Below are 21,517 nucleotides of genomic sequence, written 5' to 3' on the forward strand. Positions count from 1 at the left end.
TTCCTGTGTGACTTTTGGCAGATTTTGTCTTTCAAGATGTTAGTTCGTTTAAATTAGGTTACAAATTTCTGGGCAGAAAGATGTTTATAGTATTCTCTTACTATCCTTTTAGTGACCATATTATTTTTACTGATGTTCCCTCTTTATTTCTGATATTAGTAATTTGTGTCATCTCTTTTTTCTTAGCCTGGCTAAAGGTTTATCAATTTTATCAATCTTTTGAAAGCACCAGATTTTGGCTTTGTTAATTTTTCTCTATTGATTTCTGCTTTCAATTTTATTGAATTCTGCTCTAATATTATTTCTTTTCTTTCCCCTGCTTATTTTGAACTTAATCTGTCCTTATTTTTCTAGTTTCCTCAGGTGGAATCATAGATTACAGATTTTAGATCTTTATTCTTTTCTCATAAATGCATTCAACCTAAAAAAATTCCCCTGTAAGTACTCTTTTTTCTGCATCCTACAAATTTTGATATTATATTTTCATTTTCATTTAGTTCCAAGTATTTTAAAACTTATCTTGAAATTTCTTCTTTCACTTATGTATTATTTAGATGTATTTTGTTTAATCTGCAAATATTTGGGGAATTGTCAGCTGTATTTCTGTTATTGACTTCCAGTTTAGTTCTGAGAACAGACGTGGTATGATTTCTATTTTTAAAATTTGTTAAGATGTGTTTTATGACCCAGAATGTGTTCTATCTTGGTGGATATTCTATGTGACCTTGAGAAGAACAATTTGTTGATGCTGGAGGAAGTAGTCTATATACATCAATTATATTCAGTTGATGATATTGTTGGATTAAACCATGTCTTACTGATTTTCTGCCTGTGAGCTCTGCTCATTTCTGATTCAGGGGTGTAAAAGTTTCCAAATATGATAATAGAGTCATCTATTTCTCCTCTCCTCTCTATCTGTTTTGTCTCACATATTTTAATCCTGTGATGTTAGGTGCATGAATGTCAACAATTGTCTTCTTACAGAACTGAACCCTCTATCATTATGTATTGTCCCTCTTTATTTCTTATAACTTTCCTTTTTCTGACATCTGTTCTGTTTGGAATATATATAGCTACTCCCACTTTCTTTTTATTAGGTTATTATGGTATTTCTTTATCCCTTAATTTTTAATTATATTTCTTTTTATATTTAAAGTGGGTTTCTTGTAGGCAACATACAGTTGATTCTTATTTTTTGCCCTTTCTGACAATATTTCTTTTAATTGGTGTATTTAAACCATTAATGTTAAAGTGATTATTGATGTAGTTGTATTAACTACCATATCTACCATATTTGTTACTGTTTTCTATTTGCTATTCTATTTGTTGCTGAGTCTTTGGTCCTATTTTTGCCTTCTACTTTTTTTCTCCTGCCTTTTGTGGTTTTAATTGAACATTTTACACAATTCCATTTTCTCTCCCTTCTTAAGCATATCAGTTATACGTCTTTTTCCTTCCACATTGTTGGCGGCTGGACTATAGTTTACAATATATATTTACCACTAATCCAAGTCCACTTTCAAATAATACCTGTACTGTCTCATGACAGCATCATTGCTGTCATTTATTTCACTTATACACAGGAATATGTAAGCATTTATGAGTATATGTGTAAAAGTACATGCTTATATGTGCGTATATATATGTATGTGTGTGTGTGCATGCATATTCAAATAGGTTGTTGTTATTATTTTGAACAAACTTTTATCTATTAGATTGATTAATTGTCCAACTGTTCTCAATATTATGTCCTATTTATTTTTAGCCTTTAGTTCTTTTTTTTCACTTTCTGAATTTTCTGTTGTCATACCCCGAAACTCAGATTCTTTCCTTATGTGTCCAGTCTACTAATGAGCCCATCAAAGGCATTCTCCATTTCTCTAACAGTGGGTTTTTTGCCCAGAAATTCTTTTTGATTCTTTCTTAGAAACTCCATCTCTCTGTTTACATTATCCATTTGCTTTTGCAGGTAGTCTATTTTTTTTATTATTATTAAAGCCCATAGCATACTAATTACAGTTTTAAAAAATTCCTGGCTTGGGAATGCAAGCTGGTGCAGCCACTCTGGAAAACAGTATGGAGGTTCCTCAAAAAACTAAAAATAGAACTGCCGTATGACCCAGCAATTGCACCACCAGGCATTTATCCATGGGATACAGGTGTGCTGTTTCAAAGGGACACATGCACCCCCATGTTTTTTAGCAGCACTATCAACAATAGCCAATGTATGGAAAGAGCCCAAATGTCCATTGATGGATTAATGGATAAAGAAGATGTGGTATATATATATATATATATATATATATATATATATACCATGCGATATTACTCAGTGATCAAAAAGAATGAAATCTTGCCATTTGCAACTACATGGATGGAACTGGAGGGTATTATGCTAAGTGAAATTAGTCAGTCAGGGAAAGACAAAAATCATATGATTTCACTCATATGAGGACTTTAAGAGACAAAACAGATTAACATAAGGGAAGGGAAACAAAAATAATATAAAAACAGGGAGGGGGACAAAACAGAAGAGACTCATAAATATGGAGAACAAACTGAGGGTTACTGAAGGGGTTGTGGGAGGGGGAGATGGGCTAAATGGGTAAGGGGCACTAAGGAATCTACTCCTGAAATCATTGTTGCACTATATGCCAACTAATTTGTATATAAATTTAAAAAAATAAAAAATTAAATTAAAAAAATTCCTGGTTTAATAATTCCAGCATTTCTGCTATATCTGACTCTGTTCTGATGCTTCTGATGCAATCTCTTTAAATTGCTTTTTGTTTTGGCTTATTTGTTGGGTTTTTGCCTTTAAGTTTGCCTTGTGATTTGTTGTTCTGATAGAAAAGTGGACATAATGTACTGGGTAAAAGAAACTGGTAAATAGGCCTAATGTAACAGTAAGGTATGAGGACAGAGAAGTGTTTTATAGTCCTATGATTAAGTCTCAGTCTTTTAGTGAGCCTGTGCCCTTGGACTGTGAACATCACCAGTGCATCTCATCACCACCTCCCCTTAGTGAGAACGAATGGCCTAGAATGGGCTGGAGCTGGGGATTTCTATTCTCCCAGGTTGGTTAGGTTGTGGTAAAATCCTAGCAGTTCAGCTCTCATAAAATAGTGTCTCCTGTGGGCAGACGTTTTAACAAAAAGGGAATACTCTGATGTATTTCAAAATGGTTGTTCTCTTCTTGCCAGAACATGAAGGGATTTTTCTCTGCTACAGCTCCTGGAGTAAAACTCGCAAAACTATAGTCCCCTCCCTCCCCAAAAGTGGAATCTTTTGGAGTTTTCAACTCTCAGTGTTGTCCTTGCTTAGCATCCAGTATTTGCCTACCCTGACACAGGATCTCACAGTTTTCTGCTTGTGGGTTTCTGCTTTCATAAGTAGTGGTTCTCTGAATCCATCTGTCTACCTCTCCAATTTTAATGACAGAAGTTTGTCCTGCCACCTCACCTCTCCACTAGATTCAAGAGAAGTTGTTGATTTTTGGTCTGTTTAGTTTTTTACTTGTTGATAGGTCAGAGTGCTGACTTCTAAGCTCCCGACATGTTGGACCAGAAATTGGAAGTTGGGAGGTTTTTCTTTAAGGAAGGATTTCAACTATTAAGTGTGGGCAAATGATAAAATCAGGATATGATCATTTTACTATCCCTAATAAAATAATGTATCTAGGGAATGATCATCAATAATTGTAAAAACAGGTGAAAAGCTGATAGGAGTTTTTAAATGGATAGTTCAGGATAACACCCTGATCAATCATAACAACCAAAACAGTATGCACAATAGAAAGTACACATTATTACTTGTGAGGTAATCTTGCCAAAATATTGATTATTTTGTTATCAAGCTTCAAGGTCTTATTATTAGCTTATAGGAGAGGAGATAGAAAGACTTGCTAGGTGACACCAAAGGGGACACCATCAGCTAAAGCTAGAGTATGAAAAATTCTATGGAATAAACTATGCTTCTTAAGCAAGTGCATCGGGGGAAAAAAAGAAAGAAAATAAAGCGTGTGTGTGTGGCAGGGAGGGGATATATAGATTCAGAAAAGACCTAATAGCTTTTGCAATCTGTGGTTTTGATTGGATGTCAATTTGAAAAAAAAATCAACTGTAAACACTAAATCATGAGACAATAGGGGAAATTTGGATGTTAACTGAATATTAGACAGTGTTGAGAGACTTTATTGTGATATTGTACTGCAATTAGCTATGAAAAAAAACAACTTTGTTTTTTAGAGGCATATGTTGAAGTGTTTATTATTGCAGTGAAATTATGCCTCATTTGCTGGTCATAATCCATAAAGGTAGGAAAGTGTCATAGAGTTTATTTAGTAAAGAAAATCTTCATTTTGTTGGTAAAGGGACAAATTCAGAGAGGCTCTTATTCATTGATATCAAGTACAAGTAATAGCCAAACTGAAACTAAAATTAATTGCTGATTTTTATTCCAGTACTTAAAAAATAAAACAGTTTAAATATTCATAATCTTAATTGCATTGATTTGCTTAACAAAACAAAAATTTGGAAAAATAAAAATCTCTAACTGAATAATGACAAACTTTGAATCAATTGGGTTATGAACTAATGGCATTTTACTTAAATTGAATGAAATGCAAACTATAAAAGAGGTAAACTTTCTTTCCTTTTATTAGCTTTTTCTTTCCAGGGAAACAAAATTTCTACAAAAAGTATGTATCTTAACATGTTAGTACCATTCGAGTGTTGCTCTGATTATATTTGGGCCATTTATCATGTTGCTAGGTTCCCATATCCCCTCACTGTGGTTTCTCATTAATGCTGGCAATTTTTCACACATCTAACTTTATTCCAATTACTTCATAATTTTGAGTTTTCTAAACAGTTTCTTGAAAGTGACTAGCTAATATGATAAAGTAATTTCTGTTGAGATGTTAATGGATAATTTATTGGATGTGGGTGTGCCATCATTTTGAAATATCTGAAAGAGTAAGACAGGAATTTAGGCAACTGTGGTAGACTGGTGATAACCAGGGATATTTTAATGTTTTTATTTTTCTAAAGGTTTACTTATTGGGGGTTGGGGGTGGGCCAGGGAGAGAAGGAGACAGAGAATCCCAAGCAGGCTCTGCGCTAGAAGCACAAAGCCTGATGTGGGGCTCGATATTACAAACCGTGAGATCATGACCTGAGCCAAAATCAACAGTTGGACGCTTAACCAACTGAGCCACTCAGGTGCCCTAACTAGGAAGATTTTTAAATGATAGATGGGAAACTTTTAGTGTTTCTTACATAATATTACATATAGCATGTAACCTTCTAATATTTAGGGTCATTCTTAATCCCATTCATTTCAATATTTAGCTATTGTTCAGTATTTTTTAAAATATATTTATTAATTTTATTTGACTATAGCTGACATACAATGTTATGTTAGTTTCAAGTGTACAACTTAATGATTTGACAACTTTACGCATTATACTATGTTCACCACAATTATAGCTATCATTTGTCTCATTAGATCATCAAGATACCATTGACAATGTTTCTTATGCTCTGCTTTTTATTCTTGTCTTACTCATTCCACCACTGGAAGCCTGTATCTCCTTCTCTCTTTTACCCATTTTTGTCTAACCCTCCCATCCCTCTTCCCTCTGGCGACCATTAGTTTGTTCTTAGTATTTATAATTCTGAGTCTGCTATTTGTTTGCTTTTTCACTTTTTTTAAGATTCCATTTATGAATAGAATTATGTGGTATTTGTCTTTTTCAGTCTGGCTTATGATACCTTCTAGGTCCATCCATATTGTCTATCATTTTTCTAACTTTAAGGGGCATTAATAATCAAATTATGGTTCAAATGCATCGTGATTATATTGGTATGCTGTAATTTAGTTCCTTTTGCTATCCATCAAACACTGGTAAGAATAACTCTTGGTTAGTTTCCTTCAAAGTAGCTGCCAAAATATCTCCCATTAATTTTTTAATTCAAGTGTATAATACATTTACCAAAATAACTTTCCACAACCAGTGAAAGTGAAAATAAATTTTTCCATTTACCGTTACCATTCATAAAATTTTTATTTTTCATTTCACTTAAATGAGAAAGGAAGAAGCAAAGTTATATAAATAAGACTTAAATGCTTTTTGGTTACTTTTTAGATTTACAAGAACTTTAGAAAAATATGAATTAAATTATCTTCAATTGAGAAAAAAATTGAATTCCCTTTCACATCACTTGTTTTTTTTGTTTGTTTTTGTTTTTGTTTTCATTTCTCTTTCTCAGTATTTATTTCCTCTTCTATTGCTTGGATAAATTTTGTGATGACAGGACACATTGTTTTGTTAAATGACTTTTGTTCTAGATTACATAAGCTTTCTGCTCCTTTCGTAAAATAGCTAATATGTAACTCCAAAAGAGAATTAGAATGCATCTCAAAAGAAAACATTATTTCTGTGGTAGACCAAAAGCTAACTTTAAGTTAACTACAGAAGGCTAGCTTAAAGTTAGATACAACCTGGTTTTAAGTTAATTTAATTTCTTTTTGTCAGGTAATTTTTTTTGACAATTTACTTATGTCAAAAACACCCTAAAAACAAAGAACCCAGATGTTAAAGGAGATTCTAGAAGAAAAAGGACATGAAATTCAAATTACAAGAATAAAACTTCATATATGAATATGGTTGAAAAGTAGTTAAAGCAATATATAAAGTTAAGATATCGTTACTACAGATGAGAGGGGTAGGTAGGAAGTACAGAGGTTGGGCAAGGGTAACAACTGAAATTCAGGAGATCTGGGTTTGAATTATGACAGCATTTTATTTTCTTTGAGACAGGATAAATCAACCAGGATCACTCAGTATACATTAATAATCAGATGTGCTGAAGTCTACTCACATTGGCTTGCAAAAGCCAATTGTTAAATTTTTAGGAATTTGGAAATATAGTTTTTAAAATTGTCATTATTAAAATTCAATTAGATAAATTTTAATTAAGTACATTATATTAAACTCTAACAGATGTTCAAAGCTCAAGACTTCCTAATTTTGCTACATTTTAGTATTACATATGCTTTTGAAATTATTTATGTCAATGATACCTATAGGATAGATAATACATAATAGTATATACTGTACAAAAATTGACAATCATATAAATCAGGTTTTAATTTATCACTTCTTTTGATTTTTAGAATTAAGAAAGCGATGGTGAATGTTAATATTGTGGATTATATCTAGAAGAGTATTGTACTTGTACCTGCTACATGGTGAATAGCCCCAAAAAACTGAGGAATATTCTTCTAGTCTTTGAAAACAATTATCCACTTCAGCAAAATAGTTGTTTGTGATTGGTGAATGAATGAAATCCGACATGTGCCTTTTTTCATTTTTATCTTACTCATTAACCTAAATAAAATATCAATTACATGCGTGTCAAAACTACATTGGTTTCTCGGTCGCAACCATATAGATACAGATAAAGAGATGGATAAAAATCAATGAAAGCATCTGTGAGAATCAGACGGTTATAAAGAACTTACGATAAAAATTATTTTATATGTTGTTATTACTTAAGCATGATGAAATACCTACAACCTGTCTCATGGTATCTGCTACGTAGATAATGGTCATTGATGTTACCTTTAAGTCATTACTTTTAATGTAGTGAAGGAGAAATTGAGAAGAGAAAATGGTTTCATCACGGAAAGTTCTTAGAGTAAGTATGCTTTGTGGTAGAGTTTGAAGAACAAGAATTATGAATTGAGATAGCCTAAGACTGATAGCTAAAATGAAGTGAATTCACTGATGTTCAATTTCATCATTCTTTGTTTAAATAGCTTGCCTATAATTTTCAGCTTAAATAGGCTGGTTCATTTTACTAGAACCACAGGGGAGTTTTTTTAAACATAGATTCTTGGACTTCAGAGCCAACCTACTAATCGGAATCTCCAGGGATTGGGAACACATCCCTGGTAATCCTGAGAGAGCCAGTCCAGCTACACCGGAGGACAGGGTCTGGAAACCACTAGATAATAAGGAAGGAGACCCTGAGTTCTGGATTCAAATTTTACTTCTGCTTTCTCCCAGTGTTGTGAACTTGGGCAAGTTACTTGATCTCTCCATACTTTGTTTTTTCCAACTCTAAAGTGGAAGCAAGGATATAAAATAGTAATAAAGTTGCAATGTATAAGAAGACAGATGACATTCAGTATTGGTAAAAGAGAAAAATATCCTATGGTTATGTGCCCATAGTCTACCAAATTCTGTCAGCAGATCTTTTGCTGTTGAATCATTCTTCTCTCAATCCTTCTCTTTTCCCTGTGAATGAAATTTGCCACATAGTGATGCTAATATTTTTAAAAATTTATTTTATTTGTATTAATTCTGTGAGAAAAATTGCTGCTTCCTACTGGACAAATTACTGATTATATTTCTAATTTAAAATGATCAATTGTAAACTGTTTATTAATGAAGTACAAAGACTAAAATTTTGTTTATTATTATTAAACTCTATTTTTGTTTCAAATTTGCCCATGGTATTTAAGTCTCATATGGTCATTATGTAGTGAGATTTGTAATCGTGAACCCTATCTGTATACAAATGTATTAAAGGTATACTCATTTCTAAATTGTATTAAGTCAGTTAGCCATCTGTTACAGAGAAAGTTACCAAGTGCTTAAAATTAAACTTGACAAATATTTCATAAAAAATATGTGTGAAAAAGTTATTTGTGACTCAGATTGGCTTATGTTGAAATATCTTTTTTTCTTTTTAGCCACAAGATGGTGCTTTTGCACTCTGTATTGCCTTTGAGAAAGTAAAAAGATCTTTAAAATGGTTGACAAAAGACTTTAATTTTATAAGAATCATTAGAGTTCAAAGCGCTTGTTATTTCCAAATAACAAGGGTGTAGTCCTCACTACACCCTTGGGTAAGAAATGTTAATATGAAGGTGAAAAGGAAAAACATTTTTTTAATCCTTTGGGACAATTCATTTGCTCTCTTTTTAAGCAGGGTTGTGACTCTCAGAGTGTGTTTGTTATTTCTGTTCATAACCGAGGAAAGTCCCTCCAAGTATATTACTGTATAATCCCTAACATACCATAGACCCGTTTATTAAGATGTCAAAACTAGAGCTTGTGAAATACTAGTCACAGTATGTGTTTCTGTCAAGGTAGTCAAGTCCAAGAGTGAGAAGGTAGAAAGAATCCTCTAAAAAATGGACGTCTTGTGCTTTCTGTCCAAAAACCTTGCTTTCTTTTTCATATATGCCTTTGTTTCATTCTTCTTATTTTATTATTATTATTTTTTTCCCTAGCAGGACTTCTTGGCCCATACCAGCCTGAGTTTATTCCTTCCACAAGATAGTCATGGGCTTTTTTAATTTGGGAGTTGAAGAGCCTGTAAATACCTTTCATTCAACAACTTCTTAGCCAAAGAAGGCATTGTGTATCATCTCTTGATTGTCCCATTGTTGTCCCATCAATAAGAACCTTTCTGTGATGGCTCTTTCTCCCCTTTTTGTCAAATGCTCTGCTCATTTTTTTCTTTTTTAATTCTGCTAACCTTGTTTAGATTTTCTTGCCTTAAGAGAGTTTCTTGAAGATTCAAATATCTCATAGTTTTGTTATATCTTACCTTTTAAAATGTAAACCACTAAAGCAAATCACTTACCTGCCGGGTAGAGTTTTTGGAGATATTGCATCCCAACTTTTTTCACGAAGCTTTAAGGAAAAATTATAAAATAAATTCAGAGTTTTCACCTAGGACCATGCTTTCATCTAACTTCAAATTTCAATCTCAAACTGATGAGATTTTTCTCTTTCTACCTGCTGGACTTTTGCCTGATCCCAAGAGCAGTGCACAAGAATGAAGGTTGTCTCTGTGAAGCACAGTCTTTTTTTTTTTTCCTACTCAGTAATCATTATTTAATATTTTTAAATAAAAGTATTCACCAAATTGGCAAATTCTTGCATATCTCAACTTCTTTTGAGCCTTTGTGTGTGGATGTGGTTATAGTTTGAAGGGGAGGAAAGCAGAGGGAAGGGGAAGGGAGAGGATGTGGGCTTACCTAATTTACATGGAATTAACAAGGAGACACCTGTATAAAAGACTCACCTCTGTAAGAGGGTCCCTGTCTTAAGCGGCTAAAGTCTCCCAAAATCTCCAAAACAATTTCCTTTGACCTTTTGTTAAAGATGGCCTCTACCAAGCAACTGATTTTCCTGTTCCCAAGGATGAAGGATTGAGACACGTTTTTCTGTTGCTGTGTGTTGAAGTTCTGTCAAACCACGTCATTCCTATGTAGTGCCAAAAAAATTCTTAGTAATCTAAACATGGAGGAGGAGAAGTCACAGTTACAATTCCTGACTCAAGAATTGTGTTACCTTGCTGTGATTACCACTATCTTTAAAAAAACTTTTTTTAATGTTTATTGATTTTGAGAGAGAGAGAGAGAGAGAGACAGAGACAGAGGGAGAGAGAAGGGGAGGGTCAGAGAGAGAGGGAGAGAGAGAGTCCCAAGCAGGTTCCGTGTTGCCAGCACAGAGTCTGACATGGCTGTGAGATCATGACCTGAGCTGAAATGAAGAGCCGAATGCTTGGCCGATTGAGCCACCCAGGCTCCTCTGTTATTACCACTATCTTGAGTGACATTATTTCTTGAATTCTTCACTCCTAAGAGAAGATTGAACAGTCAGTTTGTGCAAAAGGGATCTTTCGGGGGAAAGTTAGGAAAGGAAACTTGACTTATCATTGCATCCATCTTGGGTTAGTAATGTTAAAGCTCATGAACTACTGAGAGCAACATGTCAGCTTCCGTGTCTAGTTGCTTGAGGGGACAAAGGACTATTTGGCACACACTGCTGACGTAAAAATAATTCAGATGACTTTTCTTTTCCAGGTCTTCCAAGTCTATTGTCCTGTTAAAATTGTGATGGGATATCTGCCATGCTATAAAATATATTTTTGTGGATGTCACGTTATGTTTCGGTGGGAAAGTATCCTACAGTCTTCTGAGGCGCATATGAGGTGTTTTGATATGAGGGTGAGAGAGTGATTCTGAGTATGGTAGTCCGTGTGCACAAAGTCTGTATCGTAACTATAGTTGTGTTTTTCTTTTGACCCTCAAGTTACTTCAGGTGGCCCAGTTCGCAGTTGGCATAATTTAAGGATGCCTACTATCTGGGAAGACATACATTTGTCCAACTTAGAGCATGAAAGAGGTAACATTTCCAGGAGTCGTTCTCATACATCTCTAACTTCAGTAGATCACCCAGTGATCAGTCATGTAGTTCTCAAGTATTATCACCTGATCAAAATTAATAATAGTACCAAAGGAACAGGATAACTGACACCTGTGAAATCTCTTCTCTTGCCCAGGATGGGAATAGATAAGAAAGTGTCCTTGGGTTTCAAAACCACAGACAGGACTAAAACCATGCTGAGCAAAGTAGGTCAGTATCTTGAATGAATCCAATGTTTAGGCATATCTAAGTGTGGTCCCAGGATTCAGGTCAAAGAAAAGGAAAAACTGGCTCAGGAATCTGGGGGAGAGATGGGGAAGGCAGGATAGTTGGGGATGTCTGCTGGCAGGAGATCATAACATGGATGGCTCACCATCTGACTGGAGCACCTTTCAAGTCCTATGTAAAAATGTAGCCCTTGGTAGCTTTTATATAATGAATTGTGACCACTGACAGCAATTCAAACTGCAATTTCTTCTAACATCTGACTAAGTTTGTCAGAGGATAATTATTTACCATTCTGATGAGTCCAGGCGGTCCGCTAATTAATTCTTCAACGGGATGCTTGCCATCCTTGTTGTTACTTAATACTGCATACCGAGGGTTGTGCATAACTGGGATTGGCACGGGGCCTACCATAATGATTATACACGTTGAACACTTGGTGCCAAGTGCTATTTAATTCAGTCTCCCTGAGGTCAGGAAGGGAGGGCTTCTGCTGTGCCGTGTATTTACAATTTTTAGAAAAAGAGTAGGTGCAAATGTGGTTTCACATTAGGCAGTTTTAAAAATTCCTGGCCCAGTGAATATTGGAAAATAATTAGGGCTAGGTACAAATGTATGACAAATCTGTAAATTGAGGTTAAGTGCATTGATTGGACTGAGAATTTAGTAGCATAGTAACATTTCTATCAGTAAACACAATCACGAGACTTAAGAAGTGCAAGGTCATAGCACCTTGTGAGTAATGAAAATAAATGAGAAATCAAGTTAACATATTTTAAACAAGGTTTTCTTAAAAGATGGGGCTGGAAATGATATAAATAAGATTTGCCTACTAGCACAAATGAATTAAAATATGTTTAATTGATACATGTTTTTGAGTTATGTTTTCTTGTGCTTTCTGCTAGAAAACTCAAACCAGGAGATATATTTTTCAGTTTCATTTTCTATACACTGCCATTTTAAAACTTCCAACTTATATATATATTTTTTATGTTAAACTGCATCGGGGGATGCAAGCTATGAGCAATATTTCACTTAGGACAGACACCCAATTAAGTTGACCTTGTCATTAAGAGAATCATGTGTTTCATTGCTGAATTTAAAGCTTTGATAATCATTTTAATGGTGCTTCAAAATGACCAGAAATCTCCAGCAACAGGGATTACAAATTCTCACATTTCCCCAGGCAAATAAAGGACAAGACAGGCCACCTAGTCATGTTCCAAAAGGCTTTTTCCCTTCTTTATCAGATAAGTATTTATGGCAGACAAGCTACCTCTAGGCTTTATCGATGATGATGATAAACTGAGAAGGAATGACAGCTGAAGGAGAGAGGAAAAACACGGGGGCGAGCACGAACCATCTACTGGGGCGTCAGCGTGCATCAGAGAGTGTCCCAACACATCCCTGGAAATGTGGGGGTGAGGAGGTGAGAACAGGTGTGTGGACTGACTCACCAACAACCACTGAGTTTTAAAAATTCCATGAAGTTGGGGAAAGCTAATACACTCTTAATTTCCAGACTTATGTTCTAAAATCTGAGCCATATTTATATTTCAGGTAGTTCTTGGGCATTACTGTTCCCGTCCCCTTTTGGAATGCCATAATTTTTTTTAATATTACTATAGTAACACGAGGGGTGCCTGGGTGGCTCAACTGGTTACATTAAGCGTCTGACTTCAGCTCAGGTCATGACCTCATGGTTCATGAGCTCAAGCCCCGCATCAAGCTCTGTGCTGACAGCTCAGAGACGGGAGCCTGATTTGGATTCTCTGTCTCCGTCTCTCTCTGCACCTCCCCTGCTCATGCTCTGTCTCTGTCTCAAAAATAAATAAATATTAAGAATTTTACTACAGTAACACGAACATGGGTCCTGTAGGAAGTACTAAGATTCAAGCAGTACCTATCAGCCATGAACACCTAGTCCTTTCCAGATCCTTTTTTCCTCTGTTGTGTTCTGTTGGAGTCTAGGGTGACTGTGAAAGTATTAGTCATTGGGTTGTTTCCTCAGATGTGAACAATATGGTTTACCTTCTGCAACTGAAACTTATCTAACCTAACCTTACTTCCTAGCCCTCTCAAGGCAGAACCTGGTATTTTCATTCTATTTCAGCTCAAGAATAACTGAATTTCATAATTTCAAGAATAACTGAATCAACATTTAAAAAAAAATAATTGCTCTGATTTATTTTCTAAAAACTATTAAAATGGGAGCAAGGTACAATGCCTCTCAATTCTCAATTTTAATGGTCAGGGTCTTGGTGTGCCAAAGTAGGTTTTTGTTGTTCCTCATTCCTAGGAACTATAGGCACTGCAACCTATGAACTTTATTATTATCTTTTTAATCTTTATTTTTGAGAGAGAGAGACAGAGTGCAAGCAGGGGAGAGCAGAGAGAGAGGGAGACACAGAATCTAAAGCAGGCTCCAGGCTCTGAACTGTCCGCACAGAGCCCAATGTGGGGCTCAAACTCATGAACGGTGAGATCATGATCTGAGCTGAAGTCAGACGCTCAACCGACTGAGCCACCCAGGTGCCCCGATGAACTTTATTTAATATGTATAATCTCTTTATCCCAGTCACAGCCAAAATCCAGTGTACCTTGTTCAGCGGAAATTTGTGGCTCTTAATCACAGACTGTCCAAGAGAAGCAAGTCAGCAAGCTACTTAAGAGAGGGAAACAGATGCCTGCTATTTCTCTTTTCTCAACTGGACACTTTCAAGTGTTCCATGCTCTTTTTAAAGAAACATCCTCATGGTGCCAGGTTGGCTCAGTCCATTAAGCATCTCACTCTTAATCTCAGTTCAGGTCATGATCTTGTGGGTCTTGGGAGCCCCAGCATCAAGCTCCATCCTGACAGCCCAGAGGCTGCATGGGATTCTCTCTCTCCCTCTCTCTCTGCCCCTCCACTGCTCTCTCTCTCTCTCTCTCAAAATGAATAAATAAGAATTAAAAATAAAAATAAAAAAATAAACATCCTCCACCCATCTGCTAACCAGCATAATCCTCTCTTTTAACCACCCTACAGTGTGCTATGTTAGAATTCCACTTCATGGGTATTAACAATGGTTGCAACAAACATTAGCCGTATCCAAGGTGCTTCTCTACATTAAGATTTTTACTTGTGTGCTGAGTGAATCCTTAATCATCACCTTACAGCCCTATACTATCTATTTCATACTATATTAACAATTCAGTAATAATACAGTAGTATTGTTAACATAGTATATTAAACACAAGTGTATATATATATATATACACACACACATATAAACTAGTGCAAACTAGTACCTAGTATATTATAAAATAGCATACTTTACTTGACATTGTACCATATATACACTATATAGAAAACAAAGAGCATAATATAAGAGAGCAAATATAAATATAAATACAAGGCTGATTGTTTTCCTCTCAAACTTAATTGACTGTCTTGTACAACACCCTGGAGTTCACACATCCTTCGCTGAATGCTGCCTTATCCTGGCAGAGAACATTAATGGAACTGTGACTACAACAAAAACATAATTTAAAATTATTTTATATCTGTCTATAGGACGTATGTTATGTGTCTTACTGATTGATTCTTTGACTTCACTTAGCAGTTCTTAAGATAATATTGAAAGTAATCTGCATCTCCTGATGGGGTTCTTGTGAGGTAATGAATGGAATATCTTGAGTAGTAATGGAAAAATGGCCTGAGATTAAAAATTTGTTCTGAATAGATTTAAAAGTAAATAATTTACAAGTGGCTGATTGTGACTGTATGGGGAAAAAATGGAGATACAAGGACTGAGTCATTTTCCTAAGATTCATGGGGTAAGCCTCAAGCAAAAGTTAGAACAGAAAGTAAGCCCACAAGCCCAGGGTTCTAAAACAATTATGTTGGTGTTTTTAATATTTATATTTTCTACAATTAAAGGATACACTACATCCCTATGCGTGTATGCAAACGTATTTTTAATATCATAAGGTTACTATCAATCAAAGTTATTAGTTGTAGCCTTCCACATAAATAACATATATCCAAGATTCTTCTCCTTTATGTCAACTTTCACAAAGAAATACATAGTTAAGAATGGGAATGTATATTTGCTTCTCCAGATGGCATTTTTAGATATTTTAATTGACATAGATCATTGACCAACGTGTAAGTTAATGTTGATTCATGACCTCTTTTATCATTACCTATACCTTGGACACATATATGTTGCCCTCCATGCGTAAATTTCATTTCAAAAGGCTTTTTTTCTTTGGCCTGTGGAAACTGATATTTAAAAAAACATTTACTGTTTTTTTAATATTTAAAAGAATGTGTAATTAACACACTTGGGAATTTGATGAAGACTATAGGCTCTTTCCCCTGGAAAATGTATATATTTACCAAATGATGCAAGCTTAAGACCTTTGTTATAATAGTACAAACAAAATTATTTCATACCCATAAGATCAGAGCAAAATGTTTTTTTTTTATTTTTTAATTTTTTTTTTAATGTTTATTTATTTTTGAGACAGAGAGAGACAGAGCATGAACAGGGGAGGGGCAGAGAGAGAGGGAGACACAGAATCTGAAACAAGTTCCAGGCTCTGAGCTGTCAGCACAGAGCCCAACAGCGGGGCTTGAACTCATGGACCGTGAGATCATGATCTGAGCCGAAGTCGGACGCTTAACCGACCAAGCCACCCAGGCGCCCCGCAAAATGTTTTTAAATAAATAAAGTTATATACAAAGTAAAATGTATTATTTTCCTCTGAACTTTGTATATGAAATTGTAGATGTGCCTCAGAGATAGCAGTTTCACAGATCCGGACAAGGAAACAGTAAGGAGGGAGGCAAAATAAGGGACAACTTTCCCCTACTATGATTGACTGTTTCAACCTTTGGGGTTGGCTGAGTCAGTGAGAGTGGCAAGAGAATTATCAAAACCATGGGGCTGATTTCAGAATTCGATGGGCAGAGTCTGGGCGGTAAGTCTCAGGAATCTTGGGTGGTCTGTCCAGAGCATTTGCCATGATGGTAAAGAGATAGGTGGGCCACAAGATTTGGGAGCTGAGGTCAGAAACAGGAAATACAAGAATGGAGGTCAAAGAATTAGTACATTTAGAAAGGGGAAGGGAATCCTGTGTGAATCAGGAACTAGGAAAAACCTGTGAACTGGAAAAAGTCCTATTTGCCAAACTGTGCTGAAGTCTTGTCCTGAAGTGGGTCTGTTTGGGAAGAAAAACTAAGATGTCCCTACTTGGTGTGACTGAGTCTATAGGGTTCCTTCCTATTTATGAATAAATATACCAGCCCTGACAAAGGTTGTAGCACTTACCAGGGCAATACAGAATTTAGATTTCCTTGAGTTGATAAATAGAAAATGCTTGAGAATGACATTATCTTAAAAACTCAGTGACAATCTCAGAATTCCTGGAGTCTTTATTGAGTCTAAGATTCCGTATCCTTTGCCTTGCTTTATGTTATTTTTCTCATTATTTATCATGATGTAACATTGGCAGTATCTTTCTTATTTTTTTATTGAAGTACAGTTGACACACAATAATATATCAGTTTCAGGTGTACAAGAGAGTGATTCGGTAATTCTATACATCATGAAATGCTTACTGCAATGAGTGTAGTTACCATCTGATCTTTTTTCTGTTTTATGTCCATTTTCTGTCTCCTTTCAATATAATATGACCTCCATGATGGAAGAGTGTGTGTTTCTTGTTCACTGCTCTGCCTTGAGTGACTGGAAAAATGTACATAAGAGGCACTGATAGATATTTATTAAATGAATAAGTGAAGCGTTGATGAATATTTATTAAATGAATAAATGAATGATGGAAAAACAAGTAATTGTATTTATCCTTCCAACAAATATTTATGCAGTGCTTTCTACGTGTGGGTCACTGTAGTGGTCACTTGGGATCTGATAGTGAAAAATTTCAGCGTCTCTGCTCCGAAGAAGCTTATCGTATATCCAGGAAGACAGCCCCATAAGTAAATAAATATAGCATAATGATATAAATGCCATAAAATGCTGAGCGATTCCAGAAGGAGGAGCTGTTAACTCTCTGAAACAGTCAGGGGTTGCTGAAAATGTGACCTTCGAATGAGTAGGAATTCACCTTGGAGAGAAGGGCTAGAAAGGGAGAACAAGTTTTATTTACTGTGCGTGGATAGGTCATTAGAGTCAAAGGGGTTTGGTTGGGGTAGCGTTTTCAGGCATGTGAATGCAAATGGAAAGAAAGAATGACCCTCAGTTCTTTCGCACCGAGTACCTCTGAAGATCACCCTCGGCTAGCGGCATGAACTGCTGAGTACACGATTTCTATCTTATGGCCTTCTTTGCCTCCTAGCCAGTATTATGCTTTTGCTCAAAAAGAGCCACCTCATTCTCTGATTGTTTTATGCCAACTTGGTGTGGTGCCTGTGATTGTTTCCCAGCATTCCACAGCTTGAAGTTTGCTTTAGTGTTTCCTTATGGTGTTTCTTATGCCTGCCCTGCTTGCGGGCTACATATGTTGTACCGTTTTACACTTGGAGACCTTCCAAAATGTGTGAGAGAGAATGAGACCAAAGTGGTTGCCTTTAACCAGAAGCGGGTAGACAGGCAAAGAATCTTAGATTCTCAGAAACAATGAGTTGAAATACACTTGAGAAGTCAACTAGTCAGTTTTCTGGACTCTTGGCAGAATTGCAGAAAACCCAGTCCAGGGGTACCAGTTAACATTTTGTTCACATTTGACTAAATGAACTTTGTATTTGTAATTCTAAGTAACAACTGACTATTAAAAATTGGAAATTGATGGCAAAAATCTGAGTGCTTAGGATAATGCAAGTTTCCAGTTTTAGTAATGTGTTTATTCATGCCGATGACAGGTACTATGATGTTAAAAAAATGAAATGTTTAATAATGGCCTTCCATTTCCTGGCATGGCTAACCAAACTATTAAGAAATGAAAACAACTTTTGCTCTTTTGTAAAACATGTTTGGGAGGAATTCATCTTTGAGAGGTCTATTATTGAGATGGAATAATTTTACCTTCACATTGATACTGACCTTTCAGGGTGACACAAATAGTTGGTACTGGTTAGAAAGTCACCTTTTAGAGGTGCCTGGGTAGCTCAGTTGGTTGAGCGTCCGACTTGGCTCTCAGGTCATGATCTCACAGTTGATGAGTTTGAACCTTGTGTCGTGTTCTGTGCTGACAGCTCAGAGGCTGGAGCCTGCTTCTGATTCTGTGTCTCCCTCTCTCTCTGTCCCTCCCCCACTCATACTCTGTCTCTGTCTCTGTCTCTCTCTCTCTCTCTCTCTCTCTCTCTCTCTCTCTCTCAAAAATAAATAAAGATTAAAAAAAAAGAAAGTAAATTTTATGAAGTAATCACATCCAACTCTGTAATTGGGGCTTTACACAGTCTACACTCTTAAGAAGAGTCCCTCACAAGGAGTACAGAGTATAGTATTGTCAAAAAAAAAAATAAAAGAATCATTGGAGACTGATCAAGACAAATATCACTCAACAAATGTGGCAGGCAAATATTATTACTATAGTATACCATGAAAATACAAGACACGATCCTCTCCTCAAAGAGTTTCCTATGCCAACTGGGGAGATTGCACATACATACCTGAAAATAGTACATAGCAGCTTCTGAATATTCTGAGCAAGCCTGTGATGACAGTGTTGCTGAGCATTATGAACAAGGGGTATATTGACAAGTACTCCAGATATTTAGTAGTTAAAGAAACTGCCATGGGTTGAACGAGACAGAGGAGATACGCAGGGTAGAAGTTGAACCCGAGAAGTGTCTGAATGGTAGGCTTTGCATGTATAGAGGGAAAGAGCAAAGATATCTTGGATTAGGAAACGAAACAGAACACACGAGCAAATTGTGTAAAATGGTCAAATTGGAAGATACAGTTCGGAGGGTTTGATAGCGGCTATTGGAGGGTTTGGAGTCTATTGAATGCCGAAGTGCCAATCTGTGTTTTATTCTTTTGGAAAGGCAGAGCTGTAGAGGAATCTCATCAGAGGAGAAGCAAGATGAAATCAGTGCTTTAAAGAAAGGAAACACGGGTCCTACTCCTTAAGGTATTAACAAGGCACAATGCTAAGGAATTCATCAGAATGTATATTAAGATCATCTAATAGGAATCAGAGCAGTGGTCAAGAATTATAGCTCTGTAGTAATACTAGCTGGGTTTCAATTCTGACATCACCTCTTAAACTACCTGGACCTTAGATAAACCAGTTAACTTTTTAATGTTGCTTTTTCCTCATCCATACATTATGGATATTGACAGGAATTACCTCGTGATTTTGTAGATGAACTAAGACATGTGAGGTGTTTAGAACGGTGCACTGTAAGAGTCTCAGGACTGCTAACTATTTTTATTATCAGAGAACGTGCCAAATAGCTGCCATGCAGAGATTATTGTTCAGGTGTCTATACAGCTCTAAAATGGAAACATGATGGCTCCGATATTGCAGGGGTGTAGCCACGATCAAATGAAATAATTTTTGTATGTTTAGTTGTTTGTTTTGTTTTTTAAAGTTTATTTATTTATTCTCTGTGTGTGTGTGTGTGTGAGAGAGAGAGAGAGAGAGAGAGCAGAGAAGGGACAGAGAGAGAGGGAGGGAGAGAATCCCAAGCAGGCTCCACACTGTCAGCTCAGAACCTGACGCAGGGCTCAAATTCATAAACCCATGAGATCATGACCTGCGCTGAAATCAAGAGTCACGGAGGCTTAACCGACTGAGCCACCCAGAGGCCTCAAATGAAATAATTTCTATAAATGTGTCTGGCACAGGGCAGGCATTAACAATTATTAATTGGCTAATCCATAGCCCACAACCCCAGGCTACAGTTTAAATCTGGTACCTTTGAGTTCACTGACTCGTTTAGTGAAACTGTTTGGCGAAAGTCCCTGTGGTCTCTGGACTCAGAAGTCAGATTCAGATCAAACACCTTATTTGGGTTTCCTGTAGAATGACGAAGACACAAGGACATGAAGTGAAAGCCTTTGTTTGGGGCAACTTGATACTTTCTGTTATTGCCAAAACAAACTCATTTGGACAAATAAAAATTGATTTGGAAATTTTAAAATAAAAACTGCAAACCAAACAGGATGCAGCCTGGTTAGGGAGGAAATGATTCACTGGATTAACGTAATGAGATAGCTCTATTTGTGCAAGACTTAAACAATCACTAAGTTCTTTCTGCAATACTTAGTGCTGCTGCTGCTGCCCTGCTCTGGTCTATTGTAGGTGGCAAATGAGAAGCTGGGGGAGGAAAGCACAAAAATTCCGTGTGTGTGTGTGTATGTGTGTGTATATGTGTGTGCGTGCGCGCTCGCTCATGTGTGTGTACGTATGTGTGCTTGCATGCATGCACACACATATACTTAGTGCCTTTGCTGGCTATCAACTTTTCTTGCAACTTTGTGCTTCCAAGTGATTTTTAAATTTTAGTGTGTTTTTGGCAGAGGAAAGCTTTCCTCACTTCGAGTAAAAGGTAGTGAGATCAAAGGCGGTAAGTAGAAACTGTCTGAAAGTAAAAGGTATACTGTTAAAGATCTCTCTCCTTTTCCTGTAAAGAGAGGTTAGAAAGTGGCATGTGGCTAGAGGGGCTGTAGCCACATGATGGAGGATGGGAGAGCTGTCACCTGCTTTGCTACGCAGGGTGCCCAGCTTAACCCATCTTTCTTTGGCAACCGTGCCCCAGTGAGAAAAGCTAGCAGTCCATATGTTGAGTAGGCACCATGCCATTTTGACAGGCGTGAGTGTCGGCAAGAAAGGGACCATGTATGAGCATCAAATGTGTTTGTTGTGGGAAGGATTCTAGGCCAGGAATATTAAAATAACTGTCTGTCCTTAGCTCTAGCACATATGGTTAAGGAGATATGCTATGATGACTCACATTAACGTTGGAAAAAATATATATAGAATACACAACCATGCTAAGTAAGTTTCTGGTGTTGATAAATCGAGTCTGGAATCTTCACAAAGGAAGGTTGTAGAGAGACATACATAGTGATAATAGACTCTTTTCTATGTATCAAATAGAAC

The 21,517-nt window shown here is 36.3% G+C and overlaps 1 long non-coding RNA gene across 3 annotated transcripts in view; it reads right to left on the reverse strand.

Moving 5' to 3' along the window:
- LOC125911614 (uncharacterized) overlaps positions 1–21,517 on the reverse strand; it is a 68,261-nt gene that overhangs the window by 26,454 nt on the left and 20,290 nt on the right. For 2 of the 3 annotated variants that reach the window (XR_007454383.1, XR_007454382.1), the window contains exons 2-5: positions 20,331–20,431; positions 10,107–10,288; positions 9,663–9,712; positions 7,245–7,393 (exon numbers count right to left, since the gene is read on the reverse strand). This is a non-coding gene — a long non-coding RNA (uncharacterized LOC125911614). The remainder of the gene's footprint in view (positions 1–7,244; positions 7,394–9,662; positions 9,713–10,106; positions 10,289–20,330; positions 20,432–21,517) is intronic. The other variant, XR_007454384.1, reaches the window with a different exon arrangement.

Source organism: Panthera uncia, assembly GCF_023721935.1.
Source record: "Panthera uncia isolate 11264 chromosome C1 unlocalized genomic scaffold, Puncia_PCG_1.0 HiC_scaffold_3, whole genome shotgun sequence".
Classification (NCBI taxonomy): domain Eukaryota; kingdom Metazoa; phylum Chordata; class Mammalia; order Carnivora; family Felidae; genus Panthera; species Panthera uncia.